General features: G+C 44.0%; 1 long non-coding RNA gene across 1 annotated transcript; it reads right to left on the bottom strand.

The window, feature by feature from the left end:
* Positions 1-1,437: 1,437 nt before the first annotated feature.
* Positions 1,438-18,048, bottom strand: LOC109248615 (uncharacterized). The gene is made up of 3 exons (XR_002072143.2): positions 17,229-18,048; positions 7,538-7,664; positions 1,438-1,871 (listed from the first exon to the last, which is right to left on the bottom strand). It is a non-coding gene; the product is annotated as an uncharacterized LOC109248615 (long non-coding RNA).
* Positions 18,049-25,399: the final 7,351 nt, after the last annotated feature.

The raw sequence follows: 25,399 nt of genomic DNA, 5'->3' as shown, positions 1-25,399 counted from the left end.
TCCCTCACTGTCTTCAATAGTTGCTCATATGTTCCCTTCTCCATGAGACCCACCCTATTTGATATTGCAAATCCGTCCCCATTCCTGCCATCCTGCACTCCTGACCTTATTGCCCTGCTCCATTTTTTCCCTTTTCTCTAGTATTTATCACTTCTAACATACTATTTAATTTGATTATTTATTGTATCTACTGTTTATCGTTTCTCTCTCTCTTTTTGAGGGAAAGAGGAGGGGTCCCCTTGAACTCTAAGTCACTGCCATTGTAAATGGCTGTAAGTCACTCTTTTTGAGAGAAGAGAGAGAGAGTGACCGGGGGAGAGACAGAGGGAAAGGGGGACAGAGAATGCCACGTGGGCTTTGTGCTGATGGCAGGGAGCCTGATGCAGGGTTCGAACTCACAAACTGTGAGATGATGACCTGAGCTGATACCGGATGCTGTACTGACTGAGCCACCCACACACCCCTATTGTTTTTCTCTTGATTTCTCTCTCACATGCCCTGAAATACAAGATTCATAAGAATAGTAATCTTCTCTTCTTCCTTGTGTACCAGTCTACCCAAGCATCTATGACCTGGCAAGTTACCCGGTGGTGTGAGCCCAACTTTGCTCCTGAGGAGACTGCACCCTTGGCAATCACCCCTTCTCAGTTAAAGAGTGCTGCACTCTCTATCCATAGTCCTGATGGCAAGACAGGACTTGAGGATCCCTCGAGTTCCACACGGTGTCCTTCCTGCCCCACTGGGTAAGAGCAGCTCTAGTTCCACTGGGCAACCAGGTGATTCCTCTGACTGCCTGTGTGTCCCCCAGGACAAGGAACCCAAAGGGGACCCCTGCTCTGTCTCTCAGAGCACGTGTTTACACAAGCAACAACATGCGTCATCCGCAAGGACACAATTTTGAACAAAAAAGGGTCACAGCAAAATACATGTAGTATGATTCCAATTTTATGTGTTTAAAAACAGTTTATTATATATATGTACAATGTAATATATATTTATATATATAAATTTATGTAATGAATATAATACATACAATAAAAAGGTATTTGGCAATGTGAACATATATAATAAAATTATGTAGAAAGCATGGGAATTATCAGTCGAAAATGAAAAATCACCGTTCCCTCTAAGTGAAGAGCGAAGACAATGGGACACACGCCGGACTTCAAAGGTCATGGTAATGAGCCATTTCTTTTTTTTTTTTTTTTTTTTTAATTTTTTTTTTCAACTTTTTTATTTATTTTTGGGACAGAGAGAGACAGAGCATGAACGGGGGAGGGGCAGAGAGAGAGGGAGACACAGAATCGGAAACAGGCTCCAGGCTCCCAGCCATCAGCCCAGAGCCTGACGTGGGGCTCGAACTCACGGACCGCGAGATCGTGACCTGGCTGAAGTCGGACGCTTAACCGACTGCGCCACCCAGGCGCCCCGATGAGCCATTTCTTAATCTAACACTGTGGGCACATAGTTGGAACTATGTCCATATTCTTTTCCCTTACATGTCTTTGTGTCTGTTCATTTATTGTTGAATTACCCAGGCGGGAAGTTTTATATGACATAGAAAGTTGTGTAAAATACAATAGTGCCCTCAAGGAACTTGCTGTCTAGTGAGGGAAATGGACATGCCCTTCGGTGATTATAGTACAAAGCAGAGATTGAAAAGGAAATAGGAATGTTGCAAATAACATGAGGCCAGAGAGCTAAATGGAGCACATTAAATGGCCAGAGAAGGTTCGTAAAAGGAGCGGCACTGGAGATGGAGCTTGGAGGAAGAGTTCATGGTGATTCCAGGTGAGTCCTGGTGACGAGACCCCCGCACAGCGCTGGAAGTCATGTGGAATGGGCAGAGGAGAGAGCAGACAGGATTCCAGCTGAAAACACATGGAAGGGATAGACATTTGTCTAGTTCTCAGATTTAGACTGTAACCGTTTAGGGTAGGAATTCGAAAATAAAAGCACCAATTGTGAATGGTAATTTATACACATTATTTTATTTCTTAGCAAGATTCAATGGGAAAGACAACATTGTTCTATCCTTACACATCCCTGTGGAGCAAGTAACCTGCCTTTAGATGCAACTTGAAAGCTGGTGCTCAGGTGAAGGTCTCTCACGTGGCTGGTGAGGCCATGGAAGGTTATGCTTTCTGTGTGCTTTCCACCCTTACAGTGCAGAGCTTCGCACCGCAGGAGCAACCCATGTCCTCCAACGGCTATCAGGTGTATTTTAGATAAAAGAAAAAGTCAAAGATATGTGTGGAAGGAAAACATATCCCTAGTAACAACGAGATTGTCACTAGGAATTTGGGAGTGTGTCATTTACAAAGAAAACTCTTTCATGGACTCCTGCTTTTCTTGGGAATTACATGTGCTCTGCCATGCAGTTCTCAGTCCGGAAGCTTCCACGGATCTGCAGTGATTATCCAGCATGATCGGGAAACTGGCCCATAACTCACTCGGGTTGGCTGGAGTATGATGTGCTTTGCATTTTGTGATCGAGAATCCTTTCAAACGATCACTTGTAGCTTTGGTTTTATTCTAATTCTGGTAACACATTAAAGCGTCATGATTTGGGGGATTTACTGGTTGAATATGGGCCGATAGAAACCGAGTCTCTACTAGGCCAATTGCAGTGTTTCCCATGAGACTTGGCTACTACACAGAGCAGGTTTTGTGATTCGTCCAATAATCAGAAAACCTGAATTGTAACTTTGGATCTATCGCTGCTTAGGCATGGGCACTCAAACAAAACACCTCGCCTCTCTGAGATCAGAATCATTTTCTAAATAATGGAAAGAGCACCACTCGGCCTCCCAACTCCACAGGGTCCTTATGAAAAATCAGAAAATCAAAGTGGTATTTGTTTGAAAACTACAAGGTTCCACACACACACAGAAAGATGAATAGTGTTTTTCCTAATAAAGCAATTTAGAAAATGAATTAACTTTTTCAGTTTTATTAATGTAAAGTGATATGAAATAAATGTTCATGTTTCAAAGACAACTTGATAAATTCTGGCATTATATGTATACATACACACACACCATATACATACATCCCCCAAACTTTCTTCATACCCCTTGGTAATCTTTCTTGTTCCTCTCTGCCACCATAGCACTAGGTAATCAACAGTGTACTTTCTGTCACAATAGATTGTATATTCAGGGATTGTGTATAAACGCGATCATAAAGTATGTACATTTATGTGTGTGTGGCTTCTTTCACTCAGCATCATTATTTTCAGACACTTCTATCTTGTTATGGATCCCCAGTTTGTTACTTTTTATTGCTGAGAATTATTTTTATTGCTATGCATTATTCCATTACACGCAGGTAGTACAATTTGCTTCTCTGTTCACTTATTGGTGGACGTTCGGGTTCCCAGCTTTTGGCCGTTATGAATAAATCTCCCATGAATATTCAAGTATAAATCTCTGTGTAGACATACGTACTCACTTACCTACACACGAGTAGAATACCTAGGAGTAGAATGACTAGGTTATGGGGTAAGTGTGTGTTTAAGTTTTTAAGAAACCGCCCAGGTGTTTTGCAAAATGTTTACACCATTTTACAGTTCCACCAACAGTATATGAGAGTTAAAGTTGTTCCTTGTGCATGCCAACACTCAGCATGGTTAGTCTTCTGAAATTCAGCAATTCCAGTAGATGTACAGTGGTATCTTATTGTGGCTTTGATTTCCATTTCCCTGATGACTAACGATGTTGCACATATTTTCACGTGCTCATTTACTATGCACGTATCTTTTTGGTGAAATGCCCCAACATTTGCCCACATTTTCCTGGGTTGTTTGTTTTCTTATTACTGAATTCCAAGAATCCTTATGTAATCTGAGTACAAGTCCTTTATTGGATATGTGATTTGCAAATATTTTCTCCCAGTTCATAGCTTGTCTTTTTATTCTTTTTTTTTTTTTTAAGTTTATGTGTTTATTTTGAAAGAGAGCAAGAGAGAGAGAGAGAGAGTGTGTGTGTGTGTGTGTGTGAGCAGGGGAGGGGAAGAAAGAGAGATGAGGAGAGAGAATCCCAAACAGGTTCTGTGCTCTCAGCGCAGAGCCCGGCACAGGGCTTGATCTCATGAACTGTGAGATCATGACCTGAGCCGACAATGGATACTTAACTGACTGAGCCACTCAGTTGCCCCTTTCTATTCTTGTAATAGTGTCTTCCAAAGGGTAGATATTCTTCCTTTTTATGGAGATTATTTTATCAGTTTTTTTTCTTTTAGGAGTTGTGTTTTGGTGTTATCTAAGAAGTCTTTGCCTTACACAAGGTCACGGAGATTTTCTCTTATGTTTTCTTCCACAAGTTTTATAGTTTTACATTTTACATTTGAGTCTATGATGCATTTTTATATATGATGTGAGGTTTGGATAGAGATTTTTTTTCTCTTTTCTTTTCTCCTTCCTCCTCCTCTTCTTGTTCTTCTTTTGTGTTGTTCCAGCATCATGAGTTGAAAAGATTGTCCTTTCGCCATTAAATTGCACCTTCATAAAAAAATCAGTTGGATATATGTGTTTATATTTGAAATATTTCTGGACTCTCTGTCTTTTCGTGTGTCTGGTGGCCATCTGTATATCTTCTTTGGAGAAATGTCTGTTCATGTCTTCTACCCATTTTTTAAAGGAAATAATCAACAAAACTAAAAGACAGCCTACTGAATGGGTGAAGACATTTGCAAATGACATATCCGGTAAAGGGTCAGCATCCAAAATATGTAAAGAAATTGGGGGACCTGGGTGGCTCAGTCGGTTAAGTGTCTGACTCTTGATTTTGTGAGACTGAACTCCACATTGCACACTGTGCTGGGTGTGGAGCCTGCTTAAGATTCTCTTTCCCTCTCCCTCCGCCCCTCCCCTGCTTGTGCGCACGCTCTCTCTCTCTTTCTCAAAAAGAAGATAAAAATATATAAAGAACTTATACAACTCAACACCAAAACAAAACAAAACAAAACAAAACAAAACGAATAAGCAGGTCTCATTTTAAAGTGTTTTTCACCACTGAGGCAATACCTTATGAATACTCAATATGAGTATTCTATAATGCCTCTATATGAGGTCATGTAAGCTACAAGGTTTTTCCACTCTGGAACACAAACTCTTGCTGGTCCTGTGTGATTTGATAACAGTTGTTCCTGGTCTTGGGTCGATTTATCACGTGCATACACTGGTCAGTCTTCAGTTGCAGACTGGAGGGGGCCATTTCAGAACCCCAGAACTCTCTGTATATAGCTCCCACCTCTCTAGTTTTTTGCTTCATAAACTCCAGCCCCTTTGGTCTCCCCATACTCCCAGCATCATCTCCTGAACTCAGCAAGACTGCCCAGCTATTCCTGGTTGCGTCTCTCTCCAGCAAATGAGAAGGCAATGGTGTGGGCTACTGTGTTTGTTTCTCTTATCTCAGGACTCGTCATCCTGCCTCAATGTCCGATGGCTGAAAACCACTGCTTACATATTTTGTCCCATTTTTCAGACATCCCATTTTGACTAGAAGTGAAAATCTCAAGTGTACTATTGATACTAATTTTGATTTCCACGATTCTGTCTTTTCTGCTTGCCTTTCAGCTTCCATGTTAGGATTTCATGAAGCCAAAGCCTTATTAAAACAGGAATCCAGGGCTTGGAGGAAAGAAGGAACAGGGGGTTAATAAAGTTAAAGACAAAAATAATGCAACACACCTTCACTGGGCTCCTTCTATCTTTGAGGCACTGTGCCTGGAGGCACGCAGGTATTAGACGTTTGCATAAGCCACAGTCCCCCACAGGGACTTCTAGAAAGACTTCAGGATTTCTCTGTGAAATGGAGGATACGCCTACCCATTGCTTTTGTTCTTTGCTACTCCCTCCATTCATGTCCCAAGCCTCCTATAAAAATATTTCTTCAACCAGACAGCCTGTGTTTGCTGCTTGCGCGTTGTGGGTATCTGTGATCTTTTCCTAGTTGCTATGGGTTTCCTAAGGCTGCCTGCTCAACCATTCAGCCTGATTTGAGAAGAAACGCTAAAGCCATTAGTTGCATCCACTTAGGGATGATCTTACAAAACCTGACTCTTGTCCTCATCTCAGTTCAATTATGTGTTGTGTTTCCCTGAATTTGCTGATGCTTTATTTATGTTGGGCACGCGGGCAGCTGTGCTGGCCTTGTTAGAACGGTCTGCGCCCTTGCAGGAGCATTCCGTTCTGCTACATTTGTGTCACACATTTGCTACACAATGAAAAGCTGAAGCGGGGAGGTTCAAGGAAATGTCAGCCTGGGATGGGTGTGAAGCTCCGGCTGTGCCCTTCCATCTTCTGGAGGAAACATTACTTTAAATTGATTTGTCATTTGCAAAACCACAATCCTAATAAATATTTCATTAGAAGGTACTACCAGCTTTTACAGGACACTGCCAGTCTCTGCAGGCTCCAAAGCTGATATGAGTTAATTCTTAGACTTTTGCTCATTTTTTGAACTGCCAGCGGAATCGAATGGCACCTTCTTAATAGAAGTCTAGCCAAAGAAAGGGCTATATATTCCCTGTAGGCATAGGCATGATGCCACTCAGGCCATCCTGTGTGAAAGGGAAACCCAGGAAGTTGCTTAGAAGGAGTAGAAGAACCTTCTAGAAGGAACTTTGTAGAACTCCTCTTAGAAGGAGTGAGAACCTACTAAGTATATGGACCAAAGATACAGAGAAGAAAATTCCTTCCTTCCCCATCTGTTCACACTGGGCTACCATTCGGACTCGATCTTTAATTGCATTCCTTTTATTCGTGTACCTTGTCTGTCTCTTCCTTGAGGCTGAAACAAGAAGGTGTGGCATGGTGTGACTGGTGGGGTGCCAGAGCTGTGGCTCGCACACACAGCATTGCTCAAGGGCAACCCACATGGCATCCTCTCATCTGTCTGCACACACTGTCTCCTCCCCTGAGCCAACCCAGACACCCATTTCAGCTCTTCTTCGAGTTCAGGTGCAAAGTCTCTCTCAGCTATAGAGCTGCCTCAGAGTTGTCTCTCATCCTTCTACCAACCCATATCAGCCTCTCTGCCGTCTCTCCCCTCACTCTGAGAGTTCTTAGAGGGAGTTTCGAATTCCTTTCTCTTCTAATCTGGAAAGGTGGACAGGACTTCAGCACTATACCAGCAACCGCCTTCCAGATTTGCACACCCAAACTTATTACTGTTACTCCCCTAAACTATGAGCTGTCCGGGTAACAGATTCCAACTTCTTTGGAAGGGATTTTGATGGCCATTCTTTGTAACATATTCTTTCCTTTTGCATCTCACTTCTAACCAGGAAGATTCTCAAAGTAGTATTTTCCAACACATACAGAGATTCCAACAGAATTCTGGTGGAACAAATCTCCATCACTTGACATCAGAGTACAAAGTATCGGGGCAGATCACTAAGAGATGGAACCATCAGACAAGGTTACAAAGAGAAGGTAGGAGTGGAGTTGGACCTTGACGCAAGAGTAGACTTAGGGTGAAGATAAAAAAGGAGACCATTACAATCTATTTTCTCACTTCTAAGTTATTCTTACGTTAACTCTTCCTAAATAAAAGCACGTCAGAAAGAGCAGGATATTCTCATCACATTCCTCACTGAAGTTGGCTATGGTGATTTCTTAGTCATCTGGGAAGATGCCGAATCTTCACTCCAGAGGAGATCTGGAACAGAACATGGGAGAGAGGGTATGGAGACATGGGTGTGTGTCCTGTGATGGTGGCCATTGTGGTAAAGACAGTCATACTAACATGCATGTAACATAGGCAAAAGTGAATTAATATGACCTGGGGTTGTAAGGCATAAGAGTCCCAAGCTGAGATATATATTTCTTTATAAATCAGGTATCAATTTCATGAAATAAAATTCACCAATTGTTAGTTACATTTGATAAATGTTTTTTGTCATGTAACCACCACTATGATCATGATATAAAATATTGCCAGAACCCAAAATTATTCCTTTGTGTCTCCTAACAGTCCATCTTCCTGCACACTCTGGGCCCCAGCAATCACCGATCTGCTTTCTATCACTATGGCCTTGCCTTCTAGATAAATGGAATCACACAGTATGTAGACTTCTGGGGAGATATGAGGCAGAAAGAAAGGGAAAATGCTTGAAGTAGCAGGCAGAGCTCTCTGCTTTGTATGATCAGGACAGGCTACAGGCATCATGTTTACAACTGGAGGACCCAACCTTTGCCAAACACTTGTTCTACACAGGAGGAAATGCACAGAGACCAACAGTGACCTACCCGTGGTCATAAAGAAATCTGTGGGGAAAACACAGAGCAAACAACCAAGTCACAATTTCTTTTAGAATTTGACAAAATATTCGTTTAAAAAAATGTCACATTTATTTTGAGAGAGAGAGAGAGAGAGAATGAGCAGGCAAGGGGCAGAGAGAGAAGGAGATGCAGAATCCAAAGCAGGCTGAGCTGTCAGCACAGAGCCTGACGCGGGATCTCAACCTACGGACTGTGAGATTGTGACCTGAACCAAAGTCGGACAGTTAACCGACTGAGCCACCCACGTGCCCCCAAAATTATTCTTAATTTCACCTTAAAAAAGTAAATGCTCTACAGTAAATATCCAAGCCACCTAAGACAAGCTATTTGATTTCTCCGTCTTGGTCTCCTTGTTGGTCAAATAGAAGATAATTGTATTTAAACAAAGAGTTTGTGGGGATTAAAATAGGTAAAAATGCAAAGGTCCCGGCTCAGAGTAAACAAGTAGATGTGAGTTATTCTGTTATTAATCATTGTTACTATTCAAATATTGCAGCCATCCCAGATCTTTCCAGTTTCTAGAACATGACATATTCTCTCATTTCAAGTTCGTCTCTCATGACTTTGTCAGGAAAGCTCTGTCTCAGGCCCTCACCTGGCTTGATTCCTTAGATCAGCTTTACTGCCAACAGAACCCTCCCTTAACCTTGTCAAACCAAGTTAAATATACCTGTTACTTCTCCTACCGTATGGTAGAGTCACATTATATATGGGAATCAAATCGTATTTGCTTTTGCAAGGCAAAAATTACGTAAGTATAGCCAAATACCACGTACAACTACATACACACCCACACTCACACACATGCTTACACACTCACATACTTGCACTGACTCACTCATACTCAGACATATACACACACACTTTAATAAGTTACCCTAAATATGTCCAACACGACTGAGTTTTCCTGCAGCATTGGTACGGCGATACAAGAACACAGGAATCAAACACATGAATTCAAAGCATGGGGGCCAGCTAGTTACCAAGCAGTACTCTCCTTTCCCCCGGCACAAGTGTCCTGAAATTTATTCCAGGGCATTCAAGTCCAGCTAAGGCAAACAGCTCCCACCCCACTCCAACTTAGCACATTAACCAGGCACATGAGGTCATCTGAAATTTGTGTTTAATGGACTTCTCCCACAGGGAATGCCAAGAGATATAAAAAGCCCAGATCATTTTGAATCAGGAGGAAATTGTTTTCTGTTTATTAAATCGTACTGGGATAACCAGATAGCTATTTGGGGAAAAAAAAATACCAACTTGGATTCTTACCTCACGCCTAACGTAAAATAAATTTCAGTGGAATCCAAAATTTGAAGGTTTCAAAAGTTAAAACTGAAACCCAAATGCACTAATATTTTAGAAGGAAATAAGTGAAAAAATTTTGTGGGAGAAGGAGAAGGAAATCATACCAACAAAATAGGATCCAAGACATGGAACCCACAAAAGAAAAGATTGCTCTAACATGCTACCGATCTAGAGAGACGTGTCATTTCTCATGAACTCTTGTACTGCTGCTTTGACCTTCTCCTTCCATTTCTTCTATCCCAAGTAGTTTCACACTAAAAGAATATTTGCTTCTTGGGGGTTCTCAAGGCACAAGAGGTCAAAGATGGAGAGCATCTTAGTAACCTAAGGTCATACAGGTCTCACGGTGCCCCTGATCGTGTAAACAATCAAACAGTACAAATTAGACCACTGTTCAAAGGATTTGTTTTATCAGTTTTATTGAGATATAATTGACATATAGCATGGCGTAAGGTTATGGTGTGCGGTGTGTTGATTGGATGCGCTTATATATTGAAAAATGATTACCACCGTAGCGTTAACTAAAACCTACATCACATCACCTAATTACCATTTCTTTTTTGTGGTAAGAACATTTAAGGTCTACTGCCTTAGCAACTTTTGAGTCTATAACACAGTATTGTTGACTATAATCATCATGCTTTATAATAGATCCCCAGAACTTATTCATCTTACAACTGGAAATTTGTACACTTCGACCACATCTTCCAATTTCCCCCACACCCAGCCCCTGCTGACCAACACTCGAGTCTCTGTTTCAATGAGTTTGGCTTTTTGAGATTTCACTATAAGTGCTATCATACAGGATTTGTCCTTCAGTGTCTGACTTATTTCACTTAGCATAATGGCCTCAAGGTCCTTCCATGTGGTTGCAAATGGCACGATTTCCTTCTTGGTCACGGCATATCTTCTTCATCCATTCATCTGTCAATGGACACCTAGGTTGTCTCCATATTTTGGCTATTGCGAATAATGCTTCAATGAACATGGGCGTGCAGGTATCTCTTCAAGATCCTCTTCTCGGTTTCTTTGGATAAATACCCAGAAGTGGAATTGCTGGATCCTATGGTGGTTCTATTTTAATTTCTGAGGAACCACCATACTGTTTTCCATAGTAGCTGCATCAGTTTATCTTCCTACCAACAGCGCATGAGGGTTCCCTGTTCTGCACGCCCTTGCCAACACTTGTTACCTCTTGTCTTTTTGGTACAAGCCATTCTGACAGGTGTGAGGTGATAGCTCATTGTGGTTTTGATCTGCATTTCCCTGATCGTTAGTGAGGTTTGTTTGAGGACATCTAGCCTCCATTGTTTAATTTATGACCTGCACTCCCGTGAAATTCATCCACTTAACATGCTGAAGTCCACACAGATGCTCTTTTCCTTGGTTAGCGCTGCTCTGCCCTCTTTGCCATTATTCTGATCTCCAGCCTTGTCCCATCAGCCACTATTTATTTATGCTCTTCCTTCCTCGTCTCCATTTCATAAATTTTTTGAAATACTGGCTTTGACTTCTGACCTCTGTTGCATACCCACAAAGCCCTTAACTGTTTCTTTTTAAAAGCTAGTGAGGAGTATTAAAAATAATATTACCAAATAATGACATAAAATAGAAAACAAATACCAAACGCAGTCAGGTAAACCAAACCACAAAAACTTTTGATCCAAACCAAAACAGATCATGGCAGGTAATTTCTAAAACACAATAATAACCTTTACTTGACTGCTTGGGTCTTAATAAGACTACAAAGTTGGCAGAGGCGGGGAGGGGGGCAGGGAGAGGAGGGACATTAGGATGGAGATTGGGGGAACTGGAGGGGACCCAACTGAAAATGTGAACATTCCTGTTCAAGGGAAGATCTGTGGGTTTGGGGAGAGTAGCCTAAGAAGGGGCAGGGAGAGGAGAACCTTCCCGGTGGGGGTGGGGTTGGGAAGGGTGTGGTCACTGGAGGAACTAGATGGCGCCCTGGAGAGAGCCAGGGGAGAAGGAGGAGGGGCATGCAAGGTCCAGCCTGGGGAAGGACTTTTGTCTTTATTCTCAGGGCACATTTGAGGTTTGGCGGCCTGAGTAGCCTTGTGATGAGCGCGTCTGAGCTGCAAATGCACGTTCACATTTCATTCCAGCTGCCACAGCACACTGTGCCCATCACTCCCACACCCCCGCAGCAAAGCGCCAGTATCTTTTCTATATGAAGAAAAGAGCATACGCGCACAGGTGAGCGCACACCCATATGCGCCCGGCCCAGAAAATTACAGGGTGCCAACTTGTTAACATGTCTCAAGAAATTCCATACTTGCCCTGGTACCCAATATTCAGATGAAAATATCCATATTAGAAGCAAGGATTGACACATCCATGTCTGTATCTCCAGCTTTTCCCCTTTAGGACTGCAGTTACCTATAAAAAGTGAGGGAAATAATGCTTCATCACTGCCCTGTCCAGTCTAAGAAGATAAGGAGGTCTTTCCACTTAAACTAACCAGGTAATAAATCTCCAACTTGAAGAATGTATCCAATCAAATGATATGAATACAGCTTTAAATTCCTAATTCCATTTTATGAATTCCCCAATTATACCGTACAGAGGTCCACTAGACCCTGCTGTGTGCTGAAAAGTGAGGTTGAGAGGGAAGATTCTAGAGCGGACGGTAGAGATGAGCCAGGCGGGTCTCTGATCCTACAACTTTTACAGCGTGGGCCAGAATGGCATCCGATGCTAGATGCCATGGAGTAACCCAGTGCATGGACCACGAGCGTCTCCAGACTCCCGTCTGCTTGGCCCCATGACCAGCTCAGCCCTGCATCTCCTTTGCCTTTTAATCCTCAGGACCAAATTCTATTAGTTCCATGGGGAAGAGAAATCTTAGCTTCTTTTGCTAATAAGCTTAGTTAACGTTTTGAGGGCAGTTAAGCATACGGCAGGCCTTGTACTAAGCATTGTGTGTGTGCTAACTCCCTTAACCGTCACACTGGCTTGACAGGTGGCTTTGCCATCTTCATTTCACACAGGGGGAAGCCAAGGCTGAGAAAGAGTAAATAAGTTGCCTAATGTGCTATCGGACAAAAAAATGGTAGAACCAGGATTAACATCCAGTTTTGTCAAGTGCCCAAGTCATTTCTCTTTACTAATGAATGTATACTAACCTGGTCAAACTAAACCTGGTCAAATCCATCTAAGCATTTGTTAACTGGCTATATGGCAAGGATCAGAATGATGAATTTCTGAAAAAGTGCATTAATTAATGGTAATAATAATAACTTAAATCTGTGTGGTGAAGTATGGTTTATAATGAGTGACCACACCTGTTATCCCACTGAACCATTTCCATAACCTTCTGATGTAGATGGCATATGTCTCTACTTGAGGTTCAGAAGCTGAGCGAGAAGGCGAGTTCCCTGGGCAATCAATGGAAAAGCCGCTTCTGAAGGCCAAGTTTCCCCACTGCAAGTTCAGTTTTTTTAATCCAGCGCCCAATGTCATGAAAATATCCATATTTGACGTACCCAAATGTGTCAACATTTCCTCCAGCGCCTTCTGTGTGCAGTAAGGAGGTCACCAGGCTCCACACTGATACTCAGTGTTCTGCAGGCCACCCAAATTCTCCTCTTCCTCCCTCAGAGCTCATCTTAATTGTATGGAGAGTAGGCAGCTATTCTCTTCATGGGTCGATCTCAGAGGCACAAGGCAGGCCACACTGGTGACCAGAATAATTCTACCTACTGACTAAAGCCTGGAAGTCAATCATTTACAGTCTCAGTCCTGTTATTTTGAGGATTTGATTCTGGCTTAAAATATAACATCCCCAAGAAAGGTAGTACTTCAACGTGTTTTCAGGAAAGGGCCATGTAGGAGAGCGGGTTGTTGTTGAGCCTGGAGTCAGGACACCAGGATTCAAGTTCAGCCTGTGCTTTGCCGTTGGCAGGGATCTGGGGGCATCCCTCGATGGAACCAGATCTCTGTCCAATTGTCTACAGATTCAGAGGCAGTAAACCAGAGACCTGGGATTCCCCGCAGCTTTAGCATGATAGAGTTTTCAGCTTTGTTGTATGTCCTTTGTTGACGTTTAGACCTTTCAACTGTTTTGAATTATGAGATTCAAATCAACAGTGGAAGAGTACAGACTCCTGTTGATGACATACTTTAGGGAGTCTTTAGTGTCTACTGGTTAAAAATAATTTGCTTGGCTCTAAAAAGATAGTTGTGAAACTTTCTGGCAGGACTTTACATGGAAGGGCCTGACCATGGCTAGCCCATTTCAAGTGACACTTGTTGAAGTTGCTGAAAACAAAATCTTCCTGGAATACCCTTCCAGAAAAAGGTGATGCTGCGTCAACTCAATCCCGAGAGCTGTCACTCTCCTACAGTCATGTTCAAGAGGATCACCTTCCCAAACGCTTCCCAGCTCTTCACCTCAGCAGTCACTAAACCCCATGTTCTTTTCATAGTTTCTTTTTTTTTTTTAATTTTCTTTTAATGTTTATTTATTTTTGAAAGAGAGGGAGAGAGACAGAGTGTGAGCTGGGGTGGGGCAGAGAGAAGAGGGAGATAGAGAATCCAAAGCAGGCTCCAGGCTCCTAGCTGTCAGCACAGAGCTGGATGTAGGGCTCGAACCCATGAACCATGAGATCATGACCTGAGCTGAAGTTGGATGCTTAACCGACTGAGTCACCCAGGTGCCCCTCATATTTTCTCCATGTACTTTCTTTATTCTTTCCATTTTTCCCCCCTCTCTGTCCATCTATTTTCCATTCTATTCACTTTTGCTGTCTATTCTACTCTTTGGAAAAATGCCTAGAGCTCAATGTCTTACAGACTTTCGGTAAACAGAAGAGTTTTATTGTGTAATTGGGGCCAATCTAGCTCCTTGATAGATCTGCTGACTCTGTTAAACCTGCAAAATGTCATTCTTGGGATTATGGTAAATCCTGTAATTAGTTAATAAAAATTACTACACTGCAGAAAGTCTATTCAACCTTCCAGCTGCAAAAGCCCTCCCCCATCACCCCGTCTTCCTCCTGGCTGTGGCTCAAGGGCAGTGTCCATACCTCGGTGCCTCCCCCATAGCAGATGCCAAAGGGTTCACATGTAGCAGTGATGCTGGATTGAATAAGAGACTGACAGGCACATACTGGTACTTCATGTAAATAGAAACAGATTGGAAAGGGAAGAGGAAGACAAGGTGAAGCAGATTCTCTTTCTTTCTTTCATCGAGTTTTTAATTTGTATTCCAGTTAGTTAACATAGTGTTATATTAGTTTCAGGTGTACAATATAGTGATTCCACATTCACTTTCTTTGATGCTGACTGCCTGACTTTCCTGATGTGCTTCCTGTTGTCCATTATACCTGCCCCGATTTCATTTAGATAAGCCCCCTCTGTGTTTTCATATGGGAAGGGAGAAGCCAGACACTGAAAATGAGAGCAGCTGTCATTTATGGGCATGTCCTACGAGCCAGACTCTGAGCTGAGGCTCGCCCAGTCCTTACAGAAATTCTCTAATTTGCAGAGAGAACCCAAGGCCCCCAATGCAGGACCATTCTGTCATTGGCAAGGCCATTGGCAAAGCAGTTCTCTTCTGCTTTTTTGGAAGAGAAGTAATTTTTTTTTGAATTGGGAATCAATTTATAGGGCGGTAATTCTCAATGGTGAGGAAGAAAACACAGGCATTTGTATGTATTTCAAAAGAATCAGGGTTTGGGAAAGAGCATAAAAGAAACGGAAATGTAATTCCCAAGCTACTGCAAGAAAAACACTAGACTCCCCAGACTGGAAAGAAAACGTTTCCAATGATATGTAAAGAACATTCCCCCACTATCATCCCTAGAACCTCCCATTTCCACCCCCCCTCCCCCCTACACACACCCACCTTTCTGACTGAAAGTTCACTCAACATTTTGAGGACAAACATGGCGGCAGGGTAGGAGGAGTGGGGGATGGGAGGGTAAACAAGAAAGGAGGGGCTCACGCAGTGATGGCAAGTCACTGTTAATAGCAGGGTTGTTTCATAGCAGGACATGTGGGAATTTGTCTGGGACCTGAGTGAAGAAATGATGCAAGTTGTTGCCCTGGTGAACAACGTCCTTCACGTGACAATCTAAGGTGCAGCTTCCCTTGCTGTTGGGGCTCCGGCATCTTCCCACGGAGGTGGCGCTCTCTGGGTCTGCTGCTAAACCCTTCCCACCTTCCCGAGATGTTACCTGGAAGCTTTTCTACTTACCGATACACTTTCCTTACTTAGCAAATTAATCCTTCCAGATTGCAGAGGAGAACTATGGCCCCGGTTCTGAATCTCGTACAACAGCTTCCTTCCCCCTCCCCCACATCCTCCTCCTCCTTCTACTCTTGGGCTCTGTGGACTCACTTTTCAAATCTTTTCCCTTTTCAAATGGGCGCTTGTCTTGAAATGTGCTTGGAACAGCACAAGTGTCAGTCAGGTTGGCCCCGGGTCACCTCGTCCCTCACCCTACACACTGCCTTTCAAGCTTCTCCCTCCGCTCATGGGGACAAAGTAGCTCTTGTGAGATCCTGGGTATCATGTCCTTGAGTGCAAAATGCACCAGATGAGGCAGCGGGAGCCCCAAGGTTTTGACTCAGCTTTACCTCCACTGACCTGTTTGACCCTGAGGGAGTCACTTAGTGTCTCTAATCCCCAGGCTCCTTGGTTTAGATGGATGGTCCTCGGAGTTCTGCCAGCTCTAGAATCCTCCTCCTCTGGGGTGCCTGGGTGGCTCAGTCGGTTGAGCGTCTGACTCTTGGTTTGGGCTCAGGTCATGATCTCACAGTTCATGAGTTTTTACACAGTTGATTTTTTAAAAGCCGCAATGTGAACGCATCAGTAGTGCCTCTAAGGCACTCTGGGCAAGGGAGGGAAGTCTAAGCTGTGCAGCCTCACAGTTAACTCACCTCTACCTGAGAGTTCACCAGTAAGAGAACGTCTCAGGTGAGAACAGAGATATGGCTCTTCTAAGATCACAGGTTCATGCACATGGAACCAGAAGCCTCTGAAATAAGATGTGGCTCTATATCTGAGGATTTCAAATGCTTACAAAACAGAAAGACATTTGGGAGGCATAGGAACCATCCTAGACTTACTCTTCTTTGCTTCTCAAAGGGCAAATACATTGACAGGGATGTGAACCTAACCGAAAAGCCAAAAGGCCAAAAAGCAAAACAAAACAAAAACCTGCTCCAATTTGCTGAACAGCAGAACAAATTGAATCCAAATACACACACTTTTATACAGCCACAACCCACGGCAAAGTCTGATTTCTTTCCCTTTCGAAAAAACAAGACAAAACATGTTTTGCTTTCTTTCCCATAATGTTTTCATTAATTTCGTTTTGGAATTTTTAAAAGCTCTCTAGGTATGGTATGCATGATTTTCAGCCAAACTGAGCTGCAATAATAATAATAATAATAATAATAATAATTTTCTCATTTTCTTGTAACTAAACTTCAATCTGTCTCATGCCCTCGTAGCTGCCCGGAAACTGAAAACTCACGCAAACTCATCCATATAAATGCAATTTAAGTCAGTGATTTTGTAGTAATTTTTGGTTTAAACTCAATCAAATTAAAAAAAAATGTTTCCTCCCCACCCTTCAGTTGGCTCTGAACTGGCTGTGGGACTTACCACCCATTGGAGAACAAGAAGCTGGAGGCACCATAAGAATGTCCTGAAGGAAAGGGACAGAGCAGCAAGAAAACTGAAAGCAGTTTCATTCCCAGGACGGAAGGCTGCCGTGACTGCTTGTTCTCTCCAGAAGGACATCATACGGGCTCCAGGCCTGGGATAAGAATGTTTTGTCTGGTGCCAGATGTACTCATGACCCAGTATGGAATATACTGCAGGTGCACGGCCTGTCAAGATGCCAAATGCTATGTTGTATGTGCTCGCTGTTATCAGGTAATTTGCAAAAATAAAAGAGGCTTGAGCCAGGGGACCGATGCTTCGGCTCCTGGAGAGTCTTAGCCCCCTGGTTTCCAATTCTTTCGTCACCAAACCTTTAGGACCTGTCTCTCTGCAACCACCTAACTGCCTCTCAGGGCAAAGAGACAGGCAGCTGGGGAACCTGCTGGCTACTCTTCCAGCATCTGGACTGGCTGGTGATCCCATCAATTCTCAGCACCCCTAGCAAGCCCCACCCTCAGGAACTCATGGCAGGCTGCACAGGAATTTGCAAAGGCTCCAATCTGTGCAATGTGGGCCTTGATGTGGGGCCAGCCTGGTGAGCGTGAGAAAAAGGCCTACGTGCCTGAGTGGAGCTTGCAAGGGGACAAGCACGGGAGACAAGACTCTGCTACCACGGGAAACGTGTTAATGTAGACACAGAGTTTACTCTAGAGTTAGATGTGATGTATAACTGCAAAAATTATACAGCATTTGCAATATTTAAGACCTCTTTCTATTCTTTTTAATTATTTTATTTTATTAAAAAATTTTAGTGTTTATTTTTGGGAGAGAGAGAGAGACAGAATGCAAATGGGGGAGGGGCAGAGAGAGAAGGAGACACAGAATCCAAAGCAGGTTCCAGGCTCTGAGCTGTCAGCACAGATCCTGTCACGGGGCTCGAACTCACGAACCATGAGATCATGACCTGAGCAGAAGTTGGACGCTCAACTGACTGAGCCACCCAGGGGCCCCCAGAGAGATATGTTTTTAATGTTTTGTTTATTTTTGAGACAGCGAAAAATAGAGCATGAGTGGGGGAGGGGCAGAGAGAGAGGGAGACACAGAATCTGCAACAGGCTCCAGGCTCTGAGCTGTCAGCACAGAGCCCAATGCCGGGGCTCAAACTCATGAACTGCAAGATCATGACCTGAGCCGAAGTTGAGCCACCCAGGCACCCCTATTCTTTTTAATTATTTTAAAGAGATATTTAGAATCTATTACAATATTAAGTCATTAAATCTTGCAAATACCTAGATGCATGCTCATTCGACCCTTGGGGACTGACAGCCAAAGCCACGTATTTATTTATTTATTTTTTTAATTTTTTTTTAACGTTTATTTATTTTTGAGACAGAGAGAGACAGAGCATGAACAGGGGAGAGGCAGAGAGAGGGAGACACAGAATCCGAAACAGGCTCCAGGCTCTGAGCCATCAGCCCAGAGCCCGACGCGGGGCTCGAACTCACGGACCGTGAGATCGTGACCTGAGCTGAAGTCAGATGCTCAACCGACTGAGCCGCCCAGGCGCCCCTATTTTTTGTTTTTAAGTATGACACCAGAGCAATGACGTCCTCTTCAAACTTACATTGAGCAGAATCATCATTATACAAGACAGGTCTTTAACTCTCAAGTCAAATAACTCTTTAAAGGTGATTTATTTTGAGAAAAGCGACGCTCAGGGGGGCACTTCCCATTTCTTTTCTGTGATACTCAGTCTCCCTACCTTCTCTCTGCCCCACCTGCTACTGCTCCTCCCACCTGATTGTATCCACGCCTCTATTCCAAAGTGCTGGCAGGTTCTCCTGCTGGAGCCTCCTCTCGCCTGGCCCCACCATGGCCAAACCAGGCTCCTGCCTCCCCTGAACCTTTCTGCACCTTCCCATCCCTCACAGACCTTCTTTGTCCTTCTGTCTCTTCCCAGCAAAACAGATTTCTGCTACAGCCCTCGTAACCATGCATAGAAATATTGTGTTACATTGAAAGTAGGAATTCAATAGGAACTGAGGGGACTTGGCTTTGATTTTGCTGTTCCCCCAGTGGCTTTCCCTTCTTTGTGTTCCTAGGACCTCACACCCAGCCTGGTACCCAGCAAGCACTTCATTAATGCTTGTCCAATGGATGCAGGGGATGCTGCGGCATGAACACACTTGGGCTTGACCCGGATTACTTTGAGCCAGCCAGAGTGAAGTTTTCAGTTGAGCTAGACCCTTTTTCCTCGCCTGCTTATTCCAGGAAAATTTCATCGTCTCGTTCATGGTTTTTTAAAAATTTTTTAAAGTTTTTTTCTTTAAGTTTATTTATTTATTTATTTATCTGAGAGAGCAGGGGAGGCGAAGAGAGAGGGAGAGAGAGAGAGAGAGAGAGAGAGGAGAGAGAGAATTCCAAGCAGGCTCCATGCTGTCAGTGCAGAGCCTGATGCAGGACTCCATCCCACGAACTGTGAGATCATGACCTGGGCCGAAATCAAGAGTCAGACACTGAAGTGACCGAGCCACCCAGGAGCCCCTGTCTCGTTCATTTATGAAAGTTATTACAATTGGCAACAGTGCTGACTTGAATTTTCCTTCATGACTAAAAAAGGCATTATTAATTGTTGAAAGGGGCTAATAGGTATATGGGGTATATGGGGATTTTGTGCTTTTATACAATAACATATTTTTAAAGTATTATTATTACCCAGTTATAACATGAGTAGAATCAGAGAAAAAGAAAAAAAAAAACCTTCATCCACATGCCTGACACTGTAACAAATCAGTTTCTACTCTTTCCTGCTTTCTTTCAATGCGCCCCATGTGCTTATGTAATTTGTATACAGTTGCCATCATTTATGTACATGTTTCTAAGCTAAGAGGCATCTTAACTCCCTTTCTTTCAGCTTCTGCTCACTTAAAAGTCAGGTGCCTATAAGACAACGATGTCCATGATGGCACTGGCGGTGATGGCTGTCCCTTAATGGAGTTCCAGCCCTGGGTCGTTACTGCTTATGTTCTATGTCTGATCCCAGAACAGACTCAGCAAAGCTGCAAACTTGTCTAGAGTCACAAAACCAGTGGAACAGTAATAATACTTGTCATCATGAATACTCAGCAGTTACTTTACTCTATGCCCGGCCCCGGTTAAGCAGTTTACCTGCTTTATTCCATTGAATCCTCAAAGCAATGCCACGTTATTATTATCCCCTTCCCCCAGAGGAGGAAACTGAAGTTTAAAGAGCCTAAGTCAACAGCCCAGATCACACCACTAGAAAATGGTAGAGCTAGGAACTGATCCTAAGCTCTCGGACTGCAAAGCCCGACTTGTAACCAAGGATTTGAAACTGGATGTGGACTCCCTCAGACTCAGGGCTTCCTCCCCTTAATATTCTACCTTATCATCTTGACAGGGAGGGAGGTTCCTTCCTGCTAACCATTTAAGCAAAATCTGAAGTGAGAACAGTAATAGGTAGTTGGGGGAGGGTATTTTTTTTTTTTTAATGTTTATTCATTTATTTTGAGAGAGAGCGAGAAGGCGAATGCACAAGCGGAGGAGGGGCAGAGAGGAGAGACAGAGCCCCAAACAGGCTCTGGACCACCAGCATAGAGCCCAGTGCTAGGCTTGAGATCATGAACCATGAGATTGTGACCTGAACTGAAATCAAGAGTTGGATGCTTAACTGACTTTGCCACCCAGGCACCCCAGTAGTTTTTTTTAATGTTTATTTATTTATTTTGAGAGAGAGAGAGAGAGAGAGAGAACACACACACATGCACGAGCAGGGGAGTAGAAGAAAGGGAGAGAGAATTCCAAGCTTGGAATAGATCAAGCCTGATGTAGGGCTTGATCTCAGGGAACCGTGAGATCATGACCTGAGTTGAAACCAAGAGTTGGACGCTTAACCGACCGAACCACTCAGGCTCCCTGAGTTGGAGGAGTTTTTAAATAAGATTTTAAGGGAATAATTTATCAAACGCATAAGTTAAATGCACATCACGCATATTTTAAAATTCCTATTGGAGAAGCATGTATCTCAGATTGGACTGAATGGTTCACTTGACTGAACGTAGTCTCTCTGCTTCTCATTTTTTTTTAGCCATTTTTCAATGTATTAATCTTAAAATGCCACAATAATTTGAAACTTCTTAAAAGGAGACTTGATCTTTAATGAGCTCTGCTACTCTGGTCTGAGGGTATTATATAGCATCTCACTGCTCTTAAATTCATGACCTTGCTTTCTGATACAAACTCAACGTGCAGAATGCTGATTTGGTGTTTGATTACTCCCTCGACTTTTAATCAAAACAGCTTTTTATTTCCTCTTTCCTTCAGTGCCGTTTAAGCATGAAGTGTGCTTTGATGATCAGGCGCAAATGAGCAGGAGTATAAAAGCATTCGCTGTCACTCAGCTTCCGGGAGGACAGACGACGCTGGGAAGACGCTGGGAAGACTCAGCCAGGAGAACTGGGGTTAGCTCGGGGGAGGGGTTTCCTGAGAGGAAACGGTGTGCAATAACAAAACGCATCTCTTTGTGCAAACAGCCTTTTTGAAAACCCAATTTTCGTTTGTTGGGATGGTTTAATGAAATGCAGCTGGCCAGCGAAGGCAGACTCCGTGTTTTCTGAGAGTGGCACAGGGCGTGATTCCCGTGACAGGCTGGAGCTGTTGATGCTCAGGTTGCAGGGTGAGGTGGCCCTGCTGTGAGCTCTCTGTTCCTGCATGGATGATGTTAGCAATGGAATTCTGTAGAACTAGAAGTTGGATTCCGCTTGATAACCAAGGCGGGTTTTATTTGCGTTTCTGGTCATGTGGGCCACATAGTAGGAGAGGGGCAGTAACCCTCTCAACATAGAGCGGGCTCAATTCATAAATGAGAAGCCTTAGTGGGGGAGGAGCCACGATTCACTGAATAGGTCAGTGGCCTCCATTGGCCAGTCTCCTGCACTCAAGGGGAGAAAACAACGGCAGATACGATTTACAAGCACAGTTATGGTCCAGGTGAGGAGACTGGCACAGAAGCTGATGATTCCCACAGGGGCAGTTTCTCAGGCTCACAATTATTGAAATTTGGGGCCAAATAACTCTCTGCTGTGGGTGTCAGCAGCATCCCTGGCCTCTGCCCACGAGACGCCAGCGGCACCCCCACCAACCCCAGGGTTGACAACCGAGCCCATCCCCAGACATGGCCAAGTGTCCTCTGAGGGGCCAAACTGCCCCATGAGAACCGCAGCCGTAGGAGGTGGTGAGTACTGTGTGTGACAAGGGACAGTTCAGGACACTCTAGGAAGGGAGGAAGGATGTCCAGGCAGCCTTGGAGTTAAGGGGGGACACCATGAAAGCTCCCTCGAGGAGGTGACACTGTGTGTGGTGTGAAGCATGAGTGGCGTCAGCCTGTGAAATAATGGAGCAGGATAACAAAGGAACGGCATCCTGAAACGCAGAGGGTACGCGGGGCAGTTGCTACCTCAGTATTGCCGGCAAGTCAAGTGTGTGTGTTGGGGGTGGATGGTAGGACATGAGACTGTGATGGGGCAAGTGGGTGACTCTGGCCCACAAGAGAGTCTGTGGGCATGGGTGTGTCATTGGAGGGCCTGTAAGCAGTGGGTTGGTAGGAACTGACTTCTAGAACATTCTGGCCATGATGCCCAGGATGAGTTACGGTGGGTTCTTGAATGCACCAGGTGCTGTGCTGCTCACTTCACTTGCTCCATTCGGTCCTCACAACAGGCCAGGGAGGAGGAAGCACGATTATCCCATTTCTAGACAAGGACGTCGAAGGGCCAGGCCTCCCCACTCAATGCCGTGCATCTTGCGGGAGGGCAGGACCAGGACCTTCCCTGAGCGGGCATGGCGGCCTCCTCTGAAAGATGAAATGGGCCTGGCTTGTCTGACAGATTTTTGTTTGTCACGTGCTGTGATGGAGGTGACATCAGCGCTTCTGGGATCAGCCCATGCACACGGAAGGTGGGGGAAATCCTCCCAGAGACCCGTTAGGCAGACAAATGTCAAAATATAGTTACAGAGAAGCAACGAAAACCAAGCAGGACAACTAAGTGCCTTGTGCATTCTTTTTTTTTCTCACATCAAACTTCTGTCAGGCCTCAAACGTTTGTTCATTTCAGTGAGCATTTATTGAGCACCTACTGTGTCCTCAGAATTGTCTCAGGGCTCTAGGGGAGACAAGGAGCTTGAAACCTGAAGACAAAGGCTTTTGCAACAGAAGCTTTACTTGGAGAGAAAAGCAGCTCAATTTGGATGCGCCTGAGAACCTCCCCTTGAATTTCTTGCTCTCTAGGAAAGCCTATTCTCTGGGAAGAGCTGATTGCTGAAAAGCTTGGTTATGGGAAGTCTCCAGGAGATGAAAGGGACCAGGCTCACTCTGTCCTGAAGTTCCCCACACTTGAACCCCTGGAGAAAGTGGTGGAATTGGCCATCTTCCCCCAAGCTCCGTCAGGCCTCCATTCACGGGCTATGCATGGAGCCACGTACTATGCATCTTGTGTGTATCAAGGCATTTAATTCCCATAGCAACCTTGCAGGTACTAGGACTGTCTCCACTTCACATATGGAGACAGGGAAATACAGATTAGCTAAGTAGTCTGCCCAAGGTCATATGGCCTTCCAGTAATAAACTCAGGATTAAAACCCAAGGCGGTCAGCCACGGCAACCAGGGCTTATGACATTGACCGCAGGGCTGTGCTGCCTCCTGCTGAGCTCGCTATGGGCTGGAAGGCTGGGGCATGTTCTAATCAGAATAATAACAGGCCACTTGACTAAGGAGAAAACTGCAGGGGCGAGCTGGATATGCACATGGTAGAAAGAGAACAGAATTTAGATCAGACAACCCAGGTGTTGATGGTAACTGATACTAACTAGATTTGTGGAGTGTGAGCTAACCCCACCAAAGCACGGCTGTCTCATTTTTAACATGGGGTTAGCAATATCCACCTCTCTAGTCTTCTAAATATTGATAGACTATGTAACAGTGTCTAAAACAGCTCCTGACACTGTGGGAAATACCCTGGAAATATAAAGTGAGTGAAAGATAGAGGTATTTCATGGATACAGGTTTGATTGGCCTTGAAAAGAGTGTGAAATTCATGAACAAGAGCATAATAAAAGTCAAGCACAGGGAGAATGTTCAGTAAATGGATCTAGAGGGGTGTGTGTGTGTGTGTGTGTGTGTGTGTGTGTGCGTGCACGCACGTTGGGGGCAGTATATGTATATAATAGCTGCCATTTATACTGAGGTCTTACCATGCACCATCACTGTCCTGTGGGTCATAGACCATTAATAACCACGAATTAGGGTGTTGTGTTTTCTATGTAGGGTTTCCCCATTACGTGCATGTTGCAGAGGCTTCACCATGGACTGTTTGGAGACACCGTGGTTTAACACAGCCTCTCCGCGGATGTCCGCAAAACCTAGCAACAGGCTGTGCGGGATGCAGAAGTGTCGGGCTCAGGAAGCACTGCTCAAATTTGCCTGCTCCCTGTCCTACTTCGCAGGCTCTCCTGTACTTTTGCTCGCCTGGGTTGTACTCCTCAATAAATCATTAGCCCCATAGCTTTGGCCTCAAGCACTGCCTCTGAGGATACCTGATGAAGACAGCTGATTTCTCTCTCTCTCTCTCTCTTTTTGGTAAAAGAAAATAGATTGAGGTAGATATGCATGGGGAAAAGATCTACATTTACATATGCAAGATGTTAACCGGGATTGTCCACACTTTTTTACATTTTCTATTTTAAAATTTAAATGAGCAAAATGGTTATTTTAATACACTATTTAAACACACACATTACTTTCTTCCAAAATTAATGGACGTGATGTGTAGACATAAGCTTAAGAGCCACAGCGAGGATAAAAAGAATTGTTTTCAGTAGATATTCCATTAGTGTGAATTCAGAGGGAGCTTTGGATGCTTTCATAACCTGCTATTTTATATTCTTATCACTTCAATTTTATTTTATTTAAAATTAAAGAAATAATAGGGGCGCCTGGGTGGCTCAGTCTGTTCAGCATCTGACTTCGGCTCAGGTCATGATCTCAAGGTTCGTGAGTTCGAGTTCTGCATCGGGCTCTGTGCTGACAGCTCAGAGCTTGGAGCCTGCTTCGGATTCTGTGTCTCCCTCTCTCTCTGCCCCTCCCTCAATCATG

Source organism: Panthera pardus, unplaced genomic scaffold, assembly GCF_024362965.1.
Source record: "Panthera pardus isolate Hobbes unplaced genomic scaffold, ASM2436296v1 HiC_scaffold_15, whole genome shotgun sequence".
Taxonomy (NCBI): domain Eukaryota; kingdom Metazoa; phylum Chordata; class Mammalia; order Carnivora; family Felidae; genus Panthera; species Panthera pardus.
Note: the sequence above shows the minus strand (reverse complement) of the source record. Positions and strands in the feature narration are given on the sequence as shown.